This window comes from Cyrtonyx montezumae, unplaced genomic scaffold, assembly GCF_038088225.1.
Source record: "Cyrtonyx montezumae isolate F1298 unplaced genomic scaffold, pur_monq_1.0 scaffold_7, whole genome shotgun sequence".
NCBI lineage: Eukaryota > Metazoa > Chordata > Aves > Galliformes > Odontophoridae > Cyrtonyx > Cyrtonyx montezumae.
Genome location: NW_027072078.1, coordinates 33,187,118 through 33,209,910, shown reverse-complemented (window position 1 = coordinate 33,209,910; position 22,793 = coordinate 33,187,118).

Sequence of the window (22,793 nt, the reverse complement as noted above, 5' to 3'; positions counted from 1 at the left end):
CCATCAATCAGATGTGAGAAACTTCAGAAACTATGGAATTTCAGCATATTTTAGATGAACCTGGGCTGAAATTTGTTTGCAGTATCCAGAATGAAGTATTTTTTTTTCTTGAGTTATCTCAACATTTCTAACGAGATTTATCAGTTCCCAATGAATTACACTTACTTATAACAAAAAAGTTATGTACTGAATGTAGTCAAAATACGTTGCAGACATCTCTTTTTGTAGCTATTCAATACTTCTGTGTGCTCTTGTGCTCCCTCTACTGACTCTGCACCTGGGAGTGACATAACCAACCAATACATAGAGAAAGTGTGGCTACAAGGGCTGGAGTTAAGGGGTAACGTGGTGGTTTGGTGTTAGAGCCTTTACTGTGGCCTGGTAGAGCTGAAATCAAAATTATGGAAATCTGGTGCCTGATCAGAAAGGAAGCTGAATACCTCAGTCTCTTCCACAGGGGAAGTTCATCTGTAACTTGGTGTTAATAATTTCTCTTGCAATCTTTGAAGAGGATGGGAAATACGGAAGCTGTTTAAAGAAGTGTGTGTAGAGAGCACCTATGTCTTTGCAACTGTTGAATCCTATCAAACTCCAGGAAATTCTTTAGTGCAATTAAAGTTTCATTGTTAATATAGCTTTTTTCACTTCGGTGGTGGAAAAGCTTTGAAGTTTAAAGCATATGAAGATCAATTAGTTTGTTTGCTAATTTGTTTAGACCTGAGCTTCTGTCAGTCGATGGTTGTTTTGGAGGGGGGGTTCAGGCATCAAATCATTGGTTATGATTTTTATTTCTAAACACACTTTAGAAATTCACGTGATGAAAATACATGTCTACAGCTGACAGTAATCACAAGATATACAATTATTGGATTTCTGTCATACTGCTTTGATATGAGTGTTAAAATATCCCTAATGTCATACCAGAATCAAATTTTAAATATATATGTATAGAATGTGAGAGTATTTGAAACATAGCCTACTAAATGACTTTAACGTTAAACAGTGTTTTTACTTGGAGATTTCAAAGCATTTAGCATGCACCTTCAATTTTAAAATAGGAAATACTTAAAGACTGAAATTAGGTAATACAGATAGATTTAGAATGTGAGGTTTATCTGGGACACTGTAGAAATATCTGAGTGAGAAGAACTGCACTCTAAATTCTCCAGGTTTATTTTTCTAAACTGATTTCATCATAAGTTTGTCATCTCCAGTCCTGCCATGTTGGGACTGGGGCTACCCAGAGTGGTGGCTCTTCAACTAGAGGTGAACATTTGCTGTTGCTGTTGTATGGACACTGACCAGCTTGACATGTGAATCTGTCATTTGCTTAACAATTTGCCAGACAAAAGTCTTCCCAGATTGCTTTTTCCTTTTGCCACGTCTCCTGAGAGCTGCAGGGGTTACTTCAAACCACAGCCAAGATTGGACTCACGATTGCATCTTTAAATTATGTCTTGTCATACGTGAGCTGAGCGAAACTTGAACTCCTAGTACTTCAGAATGTTCATAGGATTTATGTTTTAGTGAAAGATTTAAACATTTGTGAACATTCATCTATTTTTTTCTAATGTTTACTGCCTAGCTTTGAGCTGCATTAGTGATTTATTCAACCACAAAATATTATCCAAATTTTTCTAGCTTCTTATATGAAACACTAGTAGTAAGCAAGCTTTTAAATTGTGAGATCTTGCATACCTGGGAAAAAAAAAATTCTCTCTGAACTGAGAAATATTCAGGTTTCAAACAACTCAGCTGGAATCCCAGGATATGTGCTCCAAATTATTAGTGTGATAGTAGAAGAATTTGAGACATCTCGGTTTTATTTTTCAAGTGATAGAATCATAGAATTGTAGGGGTTGGAAGGGACCTCTAGAGATCGAGTCCAGCCCCCCAGTAGTACTCTCAGTTCTGTTTTTCTTCATTCTGAGTTCAAACTGGGATGCAAAGAGGTATCAAAAAAAAAAAAAAAAAAAAAAGAGGGGTGGAAATAAGTGACAGAATAATTTTGCATTGGTTACTACACTGGAATGTGATTACATTTTATTAGTGCATTTGTTGAAGCAAGCTTCCTTCTCCATGTTAGTAGATGATTCTTCTTGATACACTTTAATGAGTTTATTGTAGTGTGAGAAACCTATCAATTATTTTTTCTCTTGGCAGAATATGCTCCCAGTTAATTATAGTTATCAAGATAGGTGATGTTTCTGTGTGTTTGGTTAGGTATGTTCTATTTAACTCTTGTATACTTAGTTTTGCAGGTATTAATGCAGAAGGGAGGAAAAAAGGGATTCCTTATTTCTTCCCTCTGTTAATAATATTTCTGTCTCAGTAATAAAAAGTGAATCATCGATAGCTTGCAGTTTCTCAGCTATAAGGTGTTGAAGAAGTCAGTGTATTGCCTCAAGGGAGCAGATGAAAGGGAAAACGAGTGTGTTTCTGTTTATTTTCTTGGCTCATTGCTTTATGGATATGCGGGGCCTAAAAAATAAATGGTGGTCAGAAATGAACAAACACGTTTATTGGGGTAGTTAGAAAAAGACGCTGTTTTTCTGTTTGCCAAGGTCCTTCTGAGTAGCGTGTTTGGCAGCTACCAAATGACATGGCCTGCACAGAGCTGATTTTGACGAAGCCTCTGGGATGTGTTAAAAAGTAAACCAGAGCAAATCACGTACTGGAAAGCATAACTCAATCAAGGAAAAATGTATGATTAAGGGCGACGTGGGCAAGGAAAGCTTTGTCAGAGCTCAGGGTAAATATTTGTATCAGTGTGAAGTGAAAGCTTCACATTGCTGATGTCAAGCAGCTGGAATTTTCATTGTTTATAAACTTTTGTTGTTACAGTTGGATTTTGGCAGAAAAGGTAGCAAAGAGAGAACAGTTTCCCAGCAAGAAAGTCTGAATTTTGATAAGGCAGTTTGCACGGATAGAAATATTGCATCTTTGCATTCCAGTGTCTCACAGAAATAGCATCGCGTGTGACCACCAGTTGCTCTGACACGCGGTTGACTTGCCTTCTTGGAGTTGTCCAGGCACACTGTGTGTGCAAAGCTGAGGGATGCTGCAGATGACCACTAGCCACTCGAGGAGGAAACTAGTAACCATCAGCTCACGAGACTTAAATAGCTGCTTTAACAACCACAGCTCTGTCTTATTCAGAGTCCAGAGTTCATTTGTCTTCAGAGAGCGCTGCCAACATGAGTCAAATATTTTAAAGAGGAAAAATATATGACCTATTTGGGGATTGAACCCAGTTCTTTGGATTCTGACCAGAAGCCTTAAGATGATAAACTAACATGCTACCTTCCCCCATCCCATAACCCCAGTGTACTTAGACTGCAGCTACAGGCATGTACTGTACTGTGTGAAGTACTTTATTCTGCAAGTTGTTCTATTAGAGTATTCCAAGGATTTAGGGTCTAGTAGTTAATCTGCAGTGATTTCTTTCTTGGGGTAAAATTTTGGATTCTACTCCTGGATAATGTGAATTTGGGTTGATTTTGGTGGTAGCTCCCATATTGGGTATATGCTAGTGAACAACAGCTCAGGTGCTGTGGAAAGAAGTTAACACTGGTGGATCTTACAGTGCCATTTGTCATCTGGGGCATGATCTCAACTGCCGCTTCAGGTCTTGTCTCTAACCCTGAAGGGGAAAGTAAGGTATTGCAGAAGCAACCTGCAGGAGAAAAAGCATTGCAAGAAGAAGAGTTAAAGCTCCGAGACTGGTAATTAAATTCCCAAGAAAGGAAATATTGCAGTCTAAAAAAAGGTGGGCTCTGTTGAAGAGCTGGTTGGGGGTGTGACTGGAAAGTGCATGCTCCTCTGCCACATGTATGTGAAGATACTTCAGTTTAAAGAGCTCAGTATTTTAGTCAAAGCAAACCAGGGGCTATCCCTGCCAATGAAAAACGGTGCTCGGCAAGAACCTAACAACATTACCCAGCTGCACTAAGAATAGAAATCAAGCCCCTGCTGGTATAATTAAGAAATCTTCACTTCCAGTCCCTGGGCTTTAGAGACCTGGATCACTCACTAATTCCAATTTAGAGAGCTTTTTTGATAAGAGCTTTTGTAAACTAGGAAATAAGCTGAGAGTGAAAACTTTTCATTGCAAGTATTTTAGTTACGCAGTCAGGCTGTTCAGTGTTATTTAATGTTTGGTCTGTCCTGGAGGGAAATCAGATATATCAGCACTGAATTGAAGAAATACAGTACTCATCTTCCTAAGGGTTTTGTGTGAGGGGGAAAAAAGGTGGCACTCATCCACAGTCTGCTGTCTTATGTTGAGGGAAAAGAGCAATTTCATTCATAAAAGTGTAACTTGGCTTGGCAGTAACCTCCTGAGCCTCCTGGCTGCTTGGAGGTGTGGATAATGTAGGGGCAGAAACTCAGCCTGGGCACAGATGGATGTTTGGGTGAAATTAATACCTTCCTTTCTGCAATGAGAACTCTGTAGTTGATTTTGATCTCATTTTTGTTTAGGTGGGAGCTGGCTAAGGGAGTTGCTTTGGCTGACAGTGATGGGAGGGTTCAATGTCTCACCTGTATCTCTCCAAATAGATTAGATAGGCTGGCGATATCTATATATTGTTTCCCTCTCTACATGGGAAAATGCATGTCAGCTGTAGGAACGCTGAGAAGCTTGACTGAACATCTACCTCTTCAACACAGGTGGATATTGGCTTACTTTCACTGTAGCTTCCCTTGACTCGTCTCATGTTCGTGTTTAATGTTTTTTTAACATTCTTCCTTCTCACTAGGCTCTCTTCTGCAGTTTCTTTGAAACAGCATGCAAATGTGGTACAACTTCTCTGTGATTCAAACCTTGTAACCCACGCGTTCCAGGAGGTTTAAAGACACTGGTGAGATCACCCGCCCACTCATTACTTATTATTTTATGCATGGTAGTGGAACAGGTCAAGTATCTGCCTTGTAAAAGTGTGCATCAGTAACTATTACACTATTACACTGCTCTGAAGATGGAACAGCATATTCTGTTTCTAATGCTGCCACTGACTTTGGGTTACTTCATCTTTTCTACTTCCTTTCTGACCTGGCACGTGAAAATGTTGATACCTGTGATCATTTGCGGGCTTTAGATTTTTGTGTTGGACCAAGTGAGATGATGATGCTTATCAAACGATCTTGAGATGGAGAAATGTTGTGGATTTTCTTCCATTTTCCACATGGCACGCACTGACAGCACTCAAACTATTTATAGAAGGTTTTTAAGTCAACAGTCTCTTACCTTACTGTTAGTGAGGTCTTTCCCTTGTGTTTTGCTGTTTTCTTTTTGCTTACCTCTGCTTTTTCCAGTCATGGACTGAGCCTTAGTCACCCCTCTGTTGTTTGTACCATTTTTCTGCTTATTTATTTATTTTTGCAAACAACAGCCAAAGTAGTAGGAGATGATGGTCTGAATTTTTCTGCTCTACAGGGATTTCTCAGTGGTGCTCCAGCTGATGCAAGGTTGTCCTTGCTGTCTGGGATGAGGTGTTGCTTGTGAGTGTCCCTGGGGTCATCTGGGCTCCCCTCCTTTCTTCCTTCCAAGAGTTGGCGTTCGTTCTGTCATTGTCTTTACAAACAATATTGTGATAGGAATATATATTTATAGGAAGTCCCTTTAATGGAAGAGGACTTCTGCTTCTCAACAAACCTGCTGTTGCCACTGTCAAAAGACTGAGTATCAAACAGAGAACACGGCCTTAATCTAGCATGGGGTCTTCTAGGAGTCATTTATTGTATATTGTGTTTATTGTAGACATTTATTGTATATTGTGTTCAGTGGATGTCTTTCTTCCTTCTTGATTTCTACCCTTGCTTTAGAGGCATGCAGCATACTTGCAGAGCTCTTTCTGTAAGTACTTTGACCAGGTGGCAGAAGATGAACAATGGTGGTAATTGGAAGATCTCTTCTCTAATCCCTTTGGGATTTTTGGGGCACTGATGCCTGTTGGTAGATATGTGACATTTGTACTGTCAAGTTTCCCATCGCAGTACTAGTGGGAAGCAGCCTCCCCATTCCGTGAGCATGAAACCTGAGCAAATGACTTCCTGCAGCCCAGTGTTTCCTCTCACCAACTTTCTTGGGGAGAATAAGTCTGCTCTGCAGAAGAGCTGCACCCAGGCAGATAACCAGGGAGCTGGGCTCTGTAGGACCTAGGATGTGAGGATGGTCCAGGCTTCAGATCCCACTGCAGTTTCCTTGGGCAAGCAGTCGTTCTGTGTGTCTTGCTGTTCTGCCTCAGATGCATGAAGTGCATTCTGCAGATACATCATTATATGCCACCAATAACAAAGCTAGCATTAGTCTTAAGGGATTTTATTTGAGTCAGTGGAATATTGGGAGAATTGATGCTTTTGGAGCCTGGCTTCTGCTGTTGCAAGTTAGCTTTAAATGTGATGGGGAATGTTTTTTTTTTTCCTTCAGAAGAGTGAAAAATACAACTTAGGCAAACTTTTTTTTCTCATGGAATGATGAAACTACTGAACTGCAATCAAACAGCAATAAAAACAGCAAGTGCTGTCAGATGATACGAAGCCGGTGCAAACGAAAGCCAGAGAGAGGCAGAATCCTCAAACTAATTTCCAGGGGAAGAGCAAGCTGCTCGCTTTCAAAATACAGAGAGCCAACGAACGTGAAACAGACTCGGGCAATGCAGTCGCTTTACCCGCTTTCTCGTTTACCCAAAACGTGAGTGTGTGTCTTGAATTTGCACTAAGGATAGGAATAAAGCTGAAGCCAAGCGGTGGAGCAGTGCAGAACCAGCTCTGCGGAGGGGACTGTAGGTGGAGCTCGGCTCTGCGATTCCTCGCTGCCGCTCCACAATGAAGCGATTGTTTCCCGTCTCCGCTCATCAATTCCTCCTTCCCTCTCTGTGCTTTCTGGTCGCATGTTCTATTTATTTTAATGTATACCTTTGTGAAAAGCCTGTCTCTGAGTGGTTAGATATCCCGTTGATATGTGGCCTTCTGGGATGGGGGGGGGGGGGTTGAACTTGGGGGAAGGAGTGCAGCCTATTCCCATGACATCCGTGGGCTTTGTAGAGCCAAAAAAACCTTCTCGGGAACACCTAATCCTTGGGCTCGCTCCAAGGACCACAATCTCTCTGCACAACTGACATGGGCCGCTTGGGACACTTGAGGGCTTTAGGTGTGTCTCTCTGAAGTCAGCCACAGCCAAGCATGAGGCAAATGTGCCCAGACCAAAGAAAATAAATTATGTGGGCTCCAATTTTCAGCAGTTATGAAGTATTAAATTACACATCTGAAGAATTCACCCTGGGATTAACCCTTCGGAGCCCACGCAGTGCTGTGGTGGCTCCTCCTGGTGTGCGTCTTGCTGGCACATGGGTCATCAGTGGTGGGGCTGGAGTGCTAATTGAAATATGCCGTAATTAACTGCTAACACTAAAAAGGGAGAGAGGAGCAAGGGAAAAGAGACCTGACACCTGTGCAAAAGGAGGTGTGAGGAGCAGCTTTGGTGCTTTCTGGGATGGGTGCTTTCTGGGGTGTATTCTGGGAGGACTCGGTGTGCCATTGCAGTTTTGGGAAAAAAAAAAACAACATTTTTATAGACTATTTTGGAACCACAAACACAACTTGCAGCACATCATTAGCATATGCTTTAGCACAATTAGCTCACCCTGTGGCTGCCTCTTCAGTCAGGTTTGGAGAAGTGGTTGCAAACCAACTCAGTGTTGCCGAATTTCTTGCAAAAAATCTACTGAGAAGGCATTAGCTCTTAGTAAGAGATACAAAAAGTACATCCTGCCTTGCCTCCCTCAAGTATTTCTGGTTCCCCACAACCATCTGTAGCATCAAAAATCTGGTACATTATGTTGCTGCAACTTAGCGTAAACCCCACTCTGGAAAAACAAACCACTGATTTTTATCTGTGGATTTTTAAAGGTATTTTCTTGAGCAAATAATTGGCTTTTGGAAACGTTCATAATAAACAAATAGACAGTTATTCAGAGGGAGGCTTTGGGCATTTTCACGTACTCCTCCCCTCTTATTGCAGTAATTAAAATTTGGAGTCTTCCTGCAAGCCAACCCCAAACTGAAATTTGTATTTGGCCTAGAAACTGCTCCTTCAGTGAGTTCATTGAACCTGGTGCTATCAACTGGCATATATGGTTTTCCCATAGATTAAAAAAAGATAGTTAAGGACAACCACTTGCATTGGCTTTTTTGCATCACTTTCGTTTTGTGAACTCGAGGGACAGATCTGGGAGATACAGGCATTGGGATTTAAATGTTGTTTATGATAAGCCACCCTGTTGTTCTCTGCCCTGCTTTGCCAGGGCCGTGGGTGGCTGTCATGGTAGCTCTGTTGGGGAAAAGGGGTAGATGGTGGGGCATGTGGAAGTGCTGTGCTGGTACATCCCATCTGGAGCTGGGAAGGGAGTGGACAAAGAGCAAGCAAACCTTGGAGACTGACTCCGAGGTTTCAGAAATCACTTTGGCTCCATCTTCAGTGTCCTCACACTATATCAGGCCTACAGCACTGTGTGTGTCATAAATACCAACTATACATTTTGTAGATGACAAGGTGGCATGGTTTATATTAGAGATGAATATCTCTCTGGCTTGAGAACGTCTTTCCAAAGTTCTGTATTTTCCCTTTCCCTACCCTGCTGAGTTAGTAGATCTCAAGTACGAGCTGGTTTTCCATCTCTGTATTTTTAGGAAAGCTTTCACGAAAGTGTAGGCTTGGTGTTTGAGGGGGAGGCAGTTGCAAGTTATCAGTAAGAGATACCAGGAAAAGTCGAAGGAGGAATAAACAGGATATTTTTGTATATTTTGTAGATGACCTTGCAAGTGAAGATTACTTCTCTAGTACTCTCTCTAGGTCTTTTAAGTCTGCTGTATTAGTAGAGAGGGAGAACAAATCAGGAAATGTGTGTGGAGGGAGGCTGTCTCTTTAGCCACTGGACCACCCTCCAGCTGCTGGTGCTGCAGGGTGATGGAAGTGTGTGGGGTCACACAGTGCTCTGCAGGTGGGAAGAAGCTTGTGAAGGAAACATCCCTGCTGCCCCTAGATAACATCACTGTCTTTCCGTAAACCAGCAGCAATTCTAGGCTTTAAGTTAAGATTTCTTGTCTGGAACACAATGCTGATGTTGTGTGAATTCACCTCTCTCTTTACTCCTCCCTCCAGCCCTCAAGAGCATGAGCAAAGCCTATTCTTAGGCTTAACTACGAATGTGTTTCCTTCTGTGGGTTTAAGTCTGGCCCCTAATGTTCCTTATGTCATTTTTGTGGTCATTTTTTTTTCTCCTCTCACACTTGTATAGTTCAGAGATCTGTGATGGTGTACACGCTGAAGTCAGGTCTCTGTTAATACCCATAAGCCCCCTCAAATTGGAATTCATCCTTGAAGACCCAGAAACTGCAGGAATTTTGCCTTGTTATACTTTATTGCAGGGATGTAAATTGCTTCTAGTAACCTTACCTTTCTATGCAATGGCGTTGCAGTCAGTGTTTTTATTGTTTTTTTCCAGGTAGCAATAAGGTGAGGAGGTTTTTGTTTGTTTTTCTCACCCAACTCTTCATTGATATGTGACATCTTGCTGACACCAAAAAATAGACAGTAGCTGCTTTTAGGATCAAACCTAAAGCATTTCTGGCATGTCTGAAAATCAGGAGTCTTTCCTGCTCGAGAGAAAAGAGGATTTGGAAAGTGTGGAATAGAGCTATTCGCGAGGGCTTTAGTGTGGATTAGAGCACCAAAGCGTTTTGGCACGTTTGGGTCTGGGCCAGTGCATCCCTGAGATGAGGCCAGATGAAAAACCTGGATCTAGCTTTTCTTCCCAACATCCCCAGATTGATGCTTGGGTCACTGGTTTGCTTCCAGCTCTAGGGGAAGCTGGTTTTCTTGTATTCTCGTTGTGAATACCTTAAGCATATGAATTTTCTAGCATACATATTTAAGACACTCGGTTGATTTTTCTGAAGCTTTCCTGTGCTCCGCTTTTGAACCCAGTCAAGCTCTCTTGTAGAATTTAGAGTCAAGTGGAAAGTGAGAAAGCTGGATTGTAATCAGAGAAACCCCATGAACGTATGAACTGGGAGGTAAGGGGTAAGGTGCCTCCTGTGACTTATTAGATCCAAAACAGCATATTCACTCTCCTGTTCTAGGGAAACCAGATCCAAGTGGTTTCTTTGCTCTGTTCCCTTTGTAAAGTAGCTATGAGGAAAACTGCAGACAAGTCTCAGCCAGAAAATCCATCTGGTATGAGAAGAAGGGGCCAAAGTACAGCTCTTTGAACACTCAAGTCTGCCTTCTGTCTTGACTAAACTGTCTCCTACCCTGTCTGTTGATGCGGTCTCCCGTTCACTGGTGCTCTTCTCATCAACTTTACTATAGCACCTTCGCTATCCACATGCAAAGTAAACCTGTGTGCAAATTTTGAAGGATTTAGCATAGCACTTAGTGACCTCGCATCCTGCTCACTTTCCTCCCCACGCTTCTCCTGTAGCAGCCCTGTGTCTGTACCGTGGCAGGGCAGTGATGGGCCGTCAGGGCTCAAGTCTGGGGAGCGGAGGAGGTTCTGACACACCTGTTCTTACAGATGATGCTTCAATTCTTGGGTAGTTCTTTCCCCAAAATATTTAATATTCACTTTAGTTAACAACTTTCAACCAACTTCAGAAGAGTTTTTAGTTGAAACAGGAGGAGAACACCCGATATGACAAGTTAAAATGAAAAGATAATTTTGAAACTGTAAGGATAAAGCATGTATTCCTTTGTAGAGTTTAGTTGTCTATTCACGTGCACTTTAAAGACAAGTTCACAAAATATAACACTTGCAAAAACAAACGAAAAAACAACCCCAAACCTGCATATATAACTTTTTCTTTCCTAGCAGAGCAGAGTATGGCAACAACAGCCACCTCTACATAGTTACAAGAAGCTGGTCTCAGGGCAGTTTCAGGGCAGCAAGAAAAAGTGTACTCAAAGGTGGGATCAGGCACAGCTGCAACAACATATCCCTGAGGGCATTTAATGTGCACGGAATAGAAGTTAATGGATGTGCCTAGAGATGGTTTAAATCTTTCCTTTAGCTTTTCTGTGACCCAGCTGAGGAGGAGACTAATTTTTATGTGGACAAAAATGCATCTACAAGTTGCAGTGGGGATGTCATCTCTGTGCCTGTATTTTTGGCCACTTTTGTTCTTCTGCTTCACAATGCAAGATCTCTTAGAGCTATTACCCAGCAATTGGTGATGCCTATTCTACAGCCATCCTTCCTCTTTCTGCTGTGTGCCAGATAGAGATAGGCATTCTGAGGATGCCATGCACTGGAGATCTAACACCTACCCTTGCAGGGAGGTGGACAATGGGAGGAGAGATGGGACTGGAGCTTGGGTTAGCAGGAGACCCAAAGTTACAATGGGCACGTTGTAGGCTGCTCTCAGTGCCAAATCACCTCAAGGCTCAGAGCGCGGAGTTCAAGAAGCATCTGAACTCTTGGTCCTGTGATCTGATGTTTGGATGGTCCTGTATGGAGCCAGGGGCTGGACTCGATGATCCCTATGGGTCCTTTCCAACTTGAGAGGTAGTAACTCTTTATCCTAAACTTCATTCAGTGACCTCTTGGCGTAAAAGAAGCAAAACATAAGTGCAGAAGTCCCCCTTACTGTTTTGTTATACCTGAAATTATGACATGTATGAAAATCAAGCATGGTGAGGTGCTGCCCGGTGCAGCTGTATGTAGGTGAGGCTTTTTGCATGCCACATGCTCCTTGGAAGCAGATGAACTCTTGCACTGATCACGAGTGTCCTGCCCAGGCCACAAGGCCCCTGTGAATCTCCTTGTGAGCCACTGCCATTGCTGCAGTGACACTTGTGAGTTGCAAACCATGCTGGGTTTAAAAGTAAAACTTGTACTGTATCAGGTTTTTAAGAGCAGAGCTCATTTAAAAAAGACAGTTTCTCTAAGGTTTCTTTAACCCCATTAACACAGCTGTTGAGAACATAACCACCAGACTGTGTTTATTTTTTTGTGGGAATTCTTGGCAATCACTCGAGATGCTGTTTCCCCCCACTTATTTGCTTCTCCCTCCACTAGAGGCAGAAACTCAACTTTTTCTCTGTTGATCTGAGTAGGAAAGCTGCCATCAGGGCTTTCTGTTCAAGTTGGACATGGGGTAGTGAAAACAACTGCTTGTTTCCTATTAGCAGAGGGCTGAATCTGGTGTTTTGGATCATTCGATATGGTTTTCTTTGTGAGAGAAGAGACAGATTTGGGTTTTAGGCTCTGAGCATTGGGATGCATCTGGTCTTTGATTCCAGCACATTCAGTTGCTGTCTGTGCCTGCCTCTCTGTTTAAACTGTGTTGCAAGATATTCATGAAAACAGCAATGCAACTTTTATTCTTCTGTTACCTGGAACATCACATGAGAATTAGGTGTTTCTTTTTGCTGAGCTTTGGAAGGAGCCATGCATATACGTATCAATGAACTCAAAGCCATGTAAAACATATTTATCTGTCTTTTGGTAGAAAAGCATGAGTATTAAAAGTGAACTTAATCAGTAAGAATCTTTCTTGCAATTTTTCCATGTGTAGAAATAAATTTAAAATCTCTTAATGCTCTCCTTTCCTTATCTTTCTGCAGTTTTGACTCTATTCAACATGCTATCCAGAAATGGAAGCAAAAAATATTTCCATTTTTCTGTACATACGGTGTATTGGGTGGACAGTAACACTCCCTTGTAAATGTGTTAATTCTTCTATCACTATTTCCTGTGTTGGTTTTTTTTTTGTTTTTTTTTTTTTTTTTACAGCATGAAGTACTTCTGGACTTCAATATTGCATCACTAAGAGGAAAGAACGAACTCTAAAAGCAGATGCTTGAAAAATAAAATGCATACTGATTCTTTTTTATCCACCTCAGGACAATTAGTAAGAGTACTATTAATTTTGATTGAACATAACAGTTTTCTGACATTAAAGAAGGCAAAACAAACCCACTATTTTAAGGTGCTGTGTTAAGTTATTCAGGGTAATTTTTTTAGAAGACTTATGGTTGAGAAACTGCATGCGGGATTAGTGCTTCATTTCATTTTTATTCACATTATTTTATATATTCTTAAGCAGAGAAACTAGTATTCTAGCTATTAAATGTCTTTTGCTCAGGGAAGGATTGGCAGCCTGAGAGAGATGGATTCAGCACAAAGATACTGTTTTCCCACTTTTAATCAGGTGCTGGGAATGGGATTTCTCACATGCGCTGCTGCCTTCATTAGTTAAGTATGGATTTAGGACTGCTGTGAAAGGTTAGGCTAAATTGTCTATTGCAGTTCAGCAGCTTGAACAACCTTAGGAAATGAAAGTCTTTTAACCTTAGTACGGCAGTGATATGACTTAATGGTGCTGTTATCACCTTATAATAACACAACTGCATGTGAAGTAAGTTGTCCATAGACCGTTGTCTCCTGTGGAGATGATGGCTTGCAGTAACACAGCCCAATGGGCAATCTTGAGAGAAACTGCCTGAGATCTTAAAAAGGGCCAGTCAATTAATTTGTTCCAGCCCTGCAGGTCAGGAGGGAGATAAAATCGCTGCTGTTTACAGCTGATCATCTTGTATTAATATAATTATTTTAAGCATTCAGCTCTGTTTTCCATGCGATGTGCTGGGCTGGGAATGTCAGTCTCTGCAGCTGAGTGGAACTTTGCATTTGCTGCTCATAAAAATAAGGCACCTTGCCCTTGCAATCTTAGGATATTGGATCTTGCGTGGACATCAGTTTCCATTCTGTTCTGTTTCCCTTCTGGTGTTTTTGTCCATAATGCCACTTACCTGCTTGCTGTTTCGCACACAGTTACTGGTGGCATTGTGATAGTGCTGCTTTTATGTCCACACAGCTCTAGAGTTCCCTTACCATATGGTCATCCTGATGTTGCCATTTGCCTCAATCATCCTTTTTGTAGCTGCATGAACATCTTAATTGATCTCATGAGCTATGTTAAAGATTTATAACTGACGTCAGTGTCATTCATTTCACAAGCACATAACTATGCATTTCCATCTGATTGGGGTGTCCATACCTCTTGCACATAAAAACGTACACAAAGGATGTTCTTCTGTCCCTGTGGTAAGATAATGGTCATCTTGAAGGATTATTAGAAACCTTGCTCGACTCTAATCCTAGACAGAAGGATAAGATGTGAACTCTTGGGTTGTTGCTTCACTCTCTTAAAATAATACTTAGTAATCAGGAATTCTTCACTTCTTCCCTTGTAGTGGAGATAGTAGAACTTTTTCTGAGTGAGATTCAAAACCATGTGTTGATAATATTGTTAAGCTGAAATGCATATATGAGAATGGCGATGGTGCCAGGAACTGCTTTTGGCCAGGCCTGTGTTTCTTGGTATGTGCAGTAGAAGCATGTGCAATTAATGATGTTGGCAAAAGGAGCACTGTAGAAAAAGCACAAAATAAGAGGTTTGATGGTTTCTGCAAAGTACTGTGCCCATCTTTTCATGCAGAAAATGAGTAAATCATTACTTCAAATATGATTGGAGCATAACGTAGCACTTTGTGATGGGGTTTGTCAGAGAGCGTTCAGAAGAAGCTGCAGGTTTGAAGATAAATTTGATCACAGAGAAAAGAAAATGTTTAAGGATAGATGGGAAAATGATAGAAAGCATCCTTTGTGCCATTAGAAGGATGTTTTGAAATCCAAATTTATCTTACCAAGAATTTGCTCACCATTAACCTGTCAATATATCAAACTGGTGCTGTTCTTGGAAATCATCTTTGGATGGAGATTATTCTAACAGGCTGAAGCCTGAGTCACCACCTTTCTCACCTGTGTGATTGTGGTCTTGAGCTTAAAAAAAATCTCAACTACTTCTGGCTTAATTTTTGATTTTTCAGATGCAGAAATCCTCTTGAAACTGTAGAAATATTTGATTTGGGCAGTCCATTTACCTAGCCACTCCATTGCTTCATATCCATCACCTGTGTTTGACTCCTTTGTTCTCATGTCAGCATACTTAAATGCTTGCCCTGTATCCATGGAAGTACTTGCTCTTTCCCCATGTTCTCTATGTCACCCATCTCCAGCAGTATCCAGCTGTAGGTTGTTTCTAATCTGAAGTTTCTGTGACTGAATCACTGTTGCTTTCAAGCTCCTTTAAGAAATCAAGGTCTCTTTAGTGGGAAGTTGAAAGTACCAAACACATTTGGGTCACATTTGGGCTCTGGATGAGTCTTTTGGAAAACCCTGTGCTTCGACAGCTAATGTAAAATAGAATGAAAATCTATATATTGAAGGAAACATAAGCTTGGTTCTCAATTCAGCATTTTCTAGTTAGGCTATTTAGATACATTAGGAAAAACTATACGAAGCTGTGAGCTTTTTTCCTAAAACGTGAACATTCCTGTAGGGTGGCAAGGTGGAAAAGAATTGGTTATTTTCCTTTATCTAGGGAGTACATATTAATTTGTACAGCATTTCTGAGATGCGTGCAGCTATTTTTCTTCAGTCCCGCATACTTCAGTTTTAAAAGTTCTCAGAGTTAAATAACGAGAGTGACGTTATTGGATTTGAGCCCAATAAAAGCAGATCTTTCTTGGCTGTAGGAAAGCCAGGGTATCCCTGGTTCTTTAGTCTTGCACCTCCTCATCTCCCCAGATCTTCATCCACTCTCCAAATAACTTTACACAGCCTGTGGCCAGTCCTTTGGGGAAGGAAACAACCCTGATAATATAATCTGCTATATAGGAAAGATCTCATCCAACCAAGGCAAAGTGTTCCATAGGTGACCACACAGCTGTTTGTATACTGTTTGGAAGATAGGGAAGGAAAAATCTTCCCAGTTTGTGGCAAATAAATAAACTTAATAATAATTGAGAATATTAATGAAATTGCAGGAGCGAACATGCAATTAAATTGTGTGTTCACGTTGGCAAACAAAGAGTGATTGTGTTATCCACTTTTGTAGCCTTCCCCTCATAGAAGCTGCGTGTAGGACTGGCAGCTGAGCACTGGTTCTTGGAACCAGAGTGAACCTCTGCACCAGGCCTGTGTTTGTAGATAACACTGCAACAGCTGGTTTGGATTTTAAAAATTCTGTTTTTATTAGAACACTGACTCTTGTTTATCGTTATTGATTTTATTGGGTTATTATTGACTGACTACACCCCATGGGCCTATTAGTGAAGTGCTAGTAAAGCATTAAAGGAAGACTTTGGCTTTTCAGTGCTTTGGTACTTAGAACATTTGGTTCAATCAGTGATTTTTAGCCAGCTGCCTAACTAGAGAAGTGGGTCATTTCACCCACCAGATACTGTGAAGGGAACAAGAAAGGAAAGAAATTGGTGCTGTTCAACACACAAAAGAATAGAAATTTCTAAGATTATTTGTTGTTTTGTTGGAATAATTTTAATTCTTTTGCATCTTTTTCATCTAGCGAAGATATATGGCTAATGTTGGGTGTTTAAGTAACTAAACTCATCAGTCTTATTGTAGATTATTTTTATTAATTTGCAAATAATATTGTCATTCAACCTTTCCAAGTGGAGAAGGAAGATTTATTTTCTTATTCATATGAATCAAATGATGCATGCCAGACTGTCTGAAGTCCAGATGAGAGCTGAGTGGAGTTGTATGTTGGTCTACATGCTATCTTAATTAAAATTTTAGGTATCTTTGATTGCTCTCTCCTAACATAGTGCATCTTCACATAGTACTCCTGACTGTCCTACTGATCCAAGTCATCTTTCACATTAGTAGATGTTTCTCTTCCTTGCTCCATAGAAATTAAATCTCTGATTTACCTTCATAACCTAGTAGAGAACTGTGGGGTGGCCCCACAGAAGTGTAGGTATAGGCAGAAGAGACATTAAGCAAACGATTGATTCAATTGTTTCGTTTCTAATGACTCATAAACTACTGTGAATGACCAGCAGGTGGGATGGCAAAGAGGTCTGTCTCACTGAGGCCCCCTTTCCTATCAGTGGTATAGTTAACTGCTGCTCATCAGTAAGAATGTCTGTTAAGGGACAGCAGCAGTGGGATGACAACGAGAGACTTTTGTTTCTCTGTAGGAACAAGAAAGTCACCATATGTTATGAAAGTAATATTTTGCTTTGACAAACCTACTGCTGTGAGTTGTAATGGCTTCCCCTGTATGCTTGTCATGAGGTAAAAATGGTGGCAAAGGGATGCCTCTACAATGTACCATCAAGCTCAGCCAATGGGTCAACTTTATTTTGTTTGTGAGCAGTACATCTTTTGGGGAATTTATTTAATGGAAGAAAAATAAAATGCAAAAAGTTCTGGTGCTGAATGTGCAGAAACCATAGGGTACGTGAGCCACAGCATTGATCAGATGTCCATCGGTTTTGACAGTGTAACGTAGAGGTTTACTACACTGCCTCACTCAGAACGTAAGTAAATGACTTGACAGGAAGATATTTGGGTTTTACCTCTTCTGAGAACCCTGAGAGCAGTAAGGATGCTATGATCAGGGTGTAAGTAAAGCTGAAAGTCATCTAGTTGTCTGGATTGTGTGTAGAAGAATGGCTCACATTATAACTGCAAATCAAAAATAATCTTTTTAAATTTTTTTGGAAAGATTTCAGTGCAAGTTGAGTTCACAAAGGAATCTGTTTTCTACTTTCAGCCAATCTGAACATGTGAATGTGTCATTAAATGCAGGAAGTATACTCATAACTTTGTTCAGATACGCACACCATTTTATTTTAAAAGCAATCTAATTTTGTCTTTGAATTTCATGATGGGTGCAGCAGATAGCAGCCAGGCATCAACAGTTAGTATTTAATTTGCTGGTACAATCAAACAGCTAGATGCTCTTACAATTGACTGTGCCCACAATTTTGTGCTTGACTGCAGGTGCAAAATCGCGGATGCAAAATCAGAGCACAACTTGATGATGGTTTAAAAATTTGGTCCATTACCGTTTGAAAGCCTTTAACTTCTGTCTGTCAGGAGAATAATATATATATATATTTCTTTTTACAAAACTGGAGTTGTTCACCAAATTCACTCTCAAGAATAGATGATCCTCTTGCAAACAAATGCTATATTTATGCTCCAAGACTGAATGACAAGTAGAAGGTTGTATTACTTCAAATAAAATATTTCTGTAGCATTAAACAGCTGCCTAGCCCCCGTAAAATCTACCTCATTGTCATTTATCATGTATAAAACTGAGTTTTGTTTTTTTTTAGTGTGGTATGCATACTTCATATATGTCTGGTAGCAGCAATGTGCATAATACAAGACTTCTTAAAAGCAGCCACTCTTCAAAGTTCTTATCTGTGTAATATTCCTAATTTTCTTTCTGATAAAATACATGTACTAACAAATCTGTTGAAGATATTATTAGGTGTTATGTAAACCTATACCTTGTTCAGTAGCAGTAATATTTCATAAAGATAACTGCTTTGTATGCAGTAGTGAACCTTTAGACTTCAGACAAAGTCAAACTTGCTCGAGTTTGGCCAAATTCAGCAAAACCATACTTCCATGCTGGCCAAGCAACACAGCACTGACTGCTTCCTTATAACAGTAATAACAACGATAAGCACTTCAATTGTGTATTGGAGGAATGACAAATAATCTCTCACCTCAGATCAAGAAGTTAGTGTAATTTAGGTTTAAAGCAGCTAACTGGTTATTTCTGGAGAGTGGCCTACTTCAGTAAAGAAAGTACTCAGAAAACATTTTGCTTTTTTTAAACTAAGATTAGTACTGTATTTTTTCATAACTGTTAAAAAACCAAACACTGTATGCTTTTCCTATTTTTTTTAAACTCCATTACTGAAGTATGCTGGGTGCATACAGCAAGAGGCCAATTCTCTGATCTAACTGTTCATTCAAATGCAATTAATAACCTCTCCTTTATGCCTAGGGACACTGTATGCTGGCACTGATGGAAGATAGACCAGAGATAGTTGGCACACTTAATGCTTTGATATTGTGCTAAGTATTACAGTACACGTGGGGTGATGTGTGACAACATTTGATTAGAGTTCTTTCAAAAGATAAGAAATAATTGGGGAGCAAAGATCAAGTTTGTACGTTTTGATTGTGCCTTATTTCATTCTTCCTTTTTTTTTTCCCACCATCTTTAATAATTTTTTTTCAAAATTTAAGGTTCTGTTATTATAAAAGGGGCAATAGGACACCTCATAGTCATACACCCTTCCCATCCAAATGTTCCTAGGAATGGGAAATAGGGCAGAGAAAGTCAAAACCTGTTGCTGTAATGGTTCTCAGAAGTACGTTGGAGTATAGAATTATTAAGGTTGGAAGAGAACTCTTAAGATCAAGACCAACCACAACCATTCCCAGTGTGCCTACTGACTGTGTCCCTCAGTGCCACTTCCCCATGGTTCTGAAAAACCTCTGGAGACGGTGACCCCACTGATTTCCTGGGCAGCCTGTGCTAGTGCACTCCACTCTTTCTGTTTAACTTTTAGGCTGTGGCCATTGAAGTGTCGACAAGAGTTCTGTAAGTATGTGTTAGGTGGAAGGCATTACACCTTTCTGTTGTACTTCAATGTAAACCAGAAATCATTATGAATCCCATAGAGCTCCTGAGGCTTGGCTCTTAAGGAATGCCATTATTTCCTCAACAAGTTCCACATAAAACTGGCCTTTTTTACCTAAATCAAATAGTGCACCAATTCTACTTAACTGCTTTAGGTCCAGGACTTCTTTCAAAATAAATAATGTCGCAGCTGCTGCTAACCAAATGCATGAATGAAAATACATTTGCATATTCATGATCTTCCCAAGGTCCAGCTCTCTTCCTATTAATCCCTGTTCATCAGCAGACTCTATTTGGAAGTAGCCAGTCCTGGCTCTTGGAAGTCTTATTATTCCTCTCATGTTATCCATAATTATTTTTCCTCTAACGTTCCCCTTACCTTCATCAAGATTGATGAAATTTTCAGTGGAGGTCGTACAGTTTTTATTAGGTAAGGATAACTGCTTTTCAGTTAAATTTCTCTGTAGCTTTTCTGTGTCTTTTTTACTTTCCTCTTTCTAATGTTTCTCTTCTTTCGTATGCAATTACTTCTTTTTCCTCTGTTTCCTTTTCCTAGTCGCTTGCCTTCTTCTAGATGTTTTTCCTCCCTTGTTCCTATGTTAATTCCTCTTCCTCACGTTATTTTTCTGCTTGATCCTCTCCATTCCTTGCCAGTTCTAACAGTCCATGATTTCAGATGGAAAATTTGTCACCAGAGCCCCTCCTCCACCAATGTTAATGACCACTCTAGAAAGCCTGCCCTGCCCTCCGTCATCTAATTTCAGGCACTGAGGGGGCAGACAAAACAGATGGTTGGCACAGGGAAGGATGATTCACTGCTTGAAATCACGGTGCAACATTTCTGAAATTGGTGAGAGAGAAGGAGGTCTGACATTTGACAGAGCCATGTAAAAATTGCCCGATCCAGACAAAGTTCAGGCTAATCACTTGACTGTTATTTTCCAGATGTACCAATCATATGACTGTAATTATAAGGACAACAGCATGTATTGACGATATGCTGTTTCCCAAACATGCTGTAGTTGTCCTTAACAAAAATGTTTCTCTCAGGTTGCTCAGGTCAGACTGATGTAGAGAACTGAGTGCTCTGCCATTTGTTTCAGCTTTGAGTTACGAAGTCTTTGAGCATGTTGGTTCATTCGTCTATTTCCTGGCTATAGGAAGCTGTACGTTTCCAGGTACACCATACATTCTAGTTCTTTGCTGCTGATTTCTTCATGGATTAGGCTGAAGTGACATGCTTTTAAACAAGAATAAAGATGAGATAGAAGAGGGCACGAAAATCTGCAGATCAGCTCTGTGTATATATCTGATGAATGTTCTGTATGTTACTATGATTATGGAGATGTGTGTGTAAAGACAATAAGACCCCTCTATAATGGTAACAAATATGAGGCTGGGCAGGTTCTGTGGGATGTGGTTGAAATTGTGGAAGTATGCATGGCATTGGCCTCATTGACTTGTAGGTAGATGCATCCCTCACCTGATTGCTGCTGTCTGTTTGGACCTACATGCCTTCAGCCATGCTTTGGGCTGAGCTGAAGCAACACGATAGCATCATATGAAGCATTTAATCAGTCAAGGGACATGGATCATGAACACCACAGTAGAAATGTATAATAGCTCTGAACTGCATGAACTTGAAAAGTGGCTTAGGAGCTAGAAATCCTAGCTCATCCCTGATGGCAATTAGTGTACCACAGCTTTAAGCATCCAGCTTAATGAGTGAAGTTGCTTATAATTAATCTTGCTAATTTTTATGAATTTTGGGGGTAGCTCTCCAAATGTTCTCAGCCTTCTGCTGTTCCTAGTGTTCTGAGCATGTCTGCAAATCTTGCTATTTATTTAGATATCGAAGTGGTAACTGAAATATTCTTAAATGTCAATGCAGTTTTTGTTTAACACTTGCAAATTAGGCCTTTGTTTTATTGTTCACTTTATCATTCTAAAACTGAGACTGAAGGAGGAAAGCAGACATCGATAATTGAAAACTGCAAATTAAGTTACTCTGAATTAAGCTCTATGTGAATTCTGTGGGTAAAGGTAAACTCTGACTGAAATGATGTAGGTATCTTAAAGAACTGGCTAAAATTTTTGATCTGATCTGTTTTCTTAACTTAAAGCCTGCTTCCACTATCTCAAATGGAGTTAGTGCCTGGAGAATTCCAGACACGGTGGGTGAAGTTCCCAAGGGGTTCAGATGTTTTGGTTTCTCTGCATCATCTAGGATGTAATGCATGTTTTTATTATCATTATTTAGAAAGAAACATTGTAGTTAGTATTTCCTAATGAACTTGTTGCTTCTGAGTTGCTGATTTCTGATACCCTTGTATGATCTTAGTGTGCAAAAGCCTCCTGCAATACCTAGTCAGTGTAATCAATGGAGCTGAGAAAGCACTTCAGGTTAATATAAGACAGATACCTGAATGTGACCATCAGAATTGCTTTCTGCACTGCATAAATTCCATTGACTTGCTCTCTTTTGACAACGGTGGGCATGTATGTGTATGAGCAGACAGAAAAATATCAGCCCATCTGCCTGGAGCTGGGTTCCAGCCTGCATGTCTCAACTCTGAGCATCTTTGATAAAATCACATCCCTTTGGCAGCAATGAGAATTAGCTTTCTTAGGATTAAGAGCACAAAGACACTCTCCAGAATATGGACCAAATACAGCACTTTGGAAGAAATCGCTTTTTTTTGTTTAACTCTTTTTGGCCTGAGAATGTCTTTGGAATTTAAGTAACTGAAGTTGGGATGTTTTATTAGAACTGCAAGTTCCTCTTTATTTTAGCGTAATTGATGGGAGAGACTGAGAAATAATAAAGAAAATATTGACTTTTGTGCATTTAAATCTTATTAATGTTATGACGGTCCAAAGTCACCAAAATAACTCATACTTCATGTATACATATACATGCGTGTCAACTTGTAACTTGTCTTGGGTCATTTCTTAAAAATTTAGGTTCCTGTCTCCTAAAATCAGCCATGTCTCTGCTTATGGAAAAGCTGCATCCATGCAGGTGTTTGCCCTTTCTAGCCAGTCCAAAACTTCAAAGGCTGGATCAGACTACATGAAATGTGGTTTAATGACTTCATCTCACAATGGATTATGGGAAACCACTCTTCTCTGGTTCTCCTATGTATGATAATAAATAAAAGGAGTTTTTCTATTGCCAGATTTTGCCTTTTTGAGTAGCCTCACTGTAATACTCTGAAGTTCTCTGCAAAAGGAAGTTGAATAACTAGTTTGGA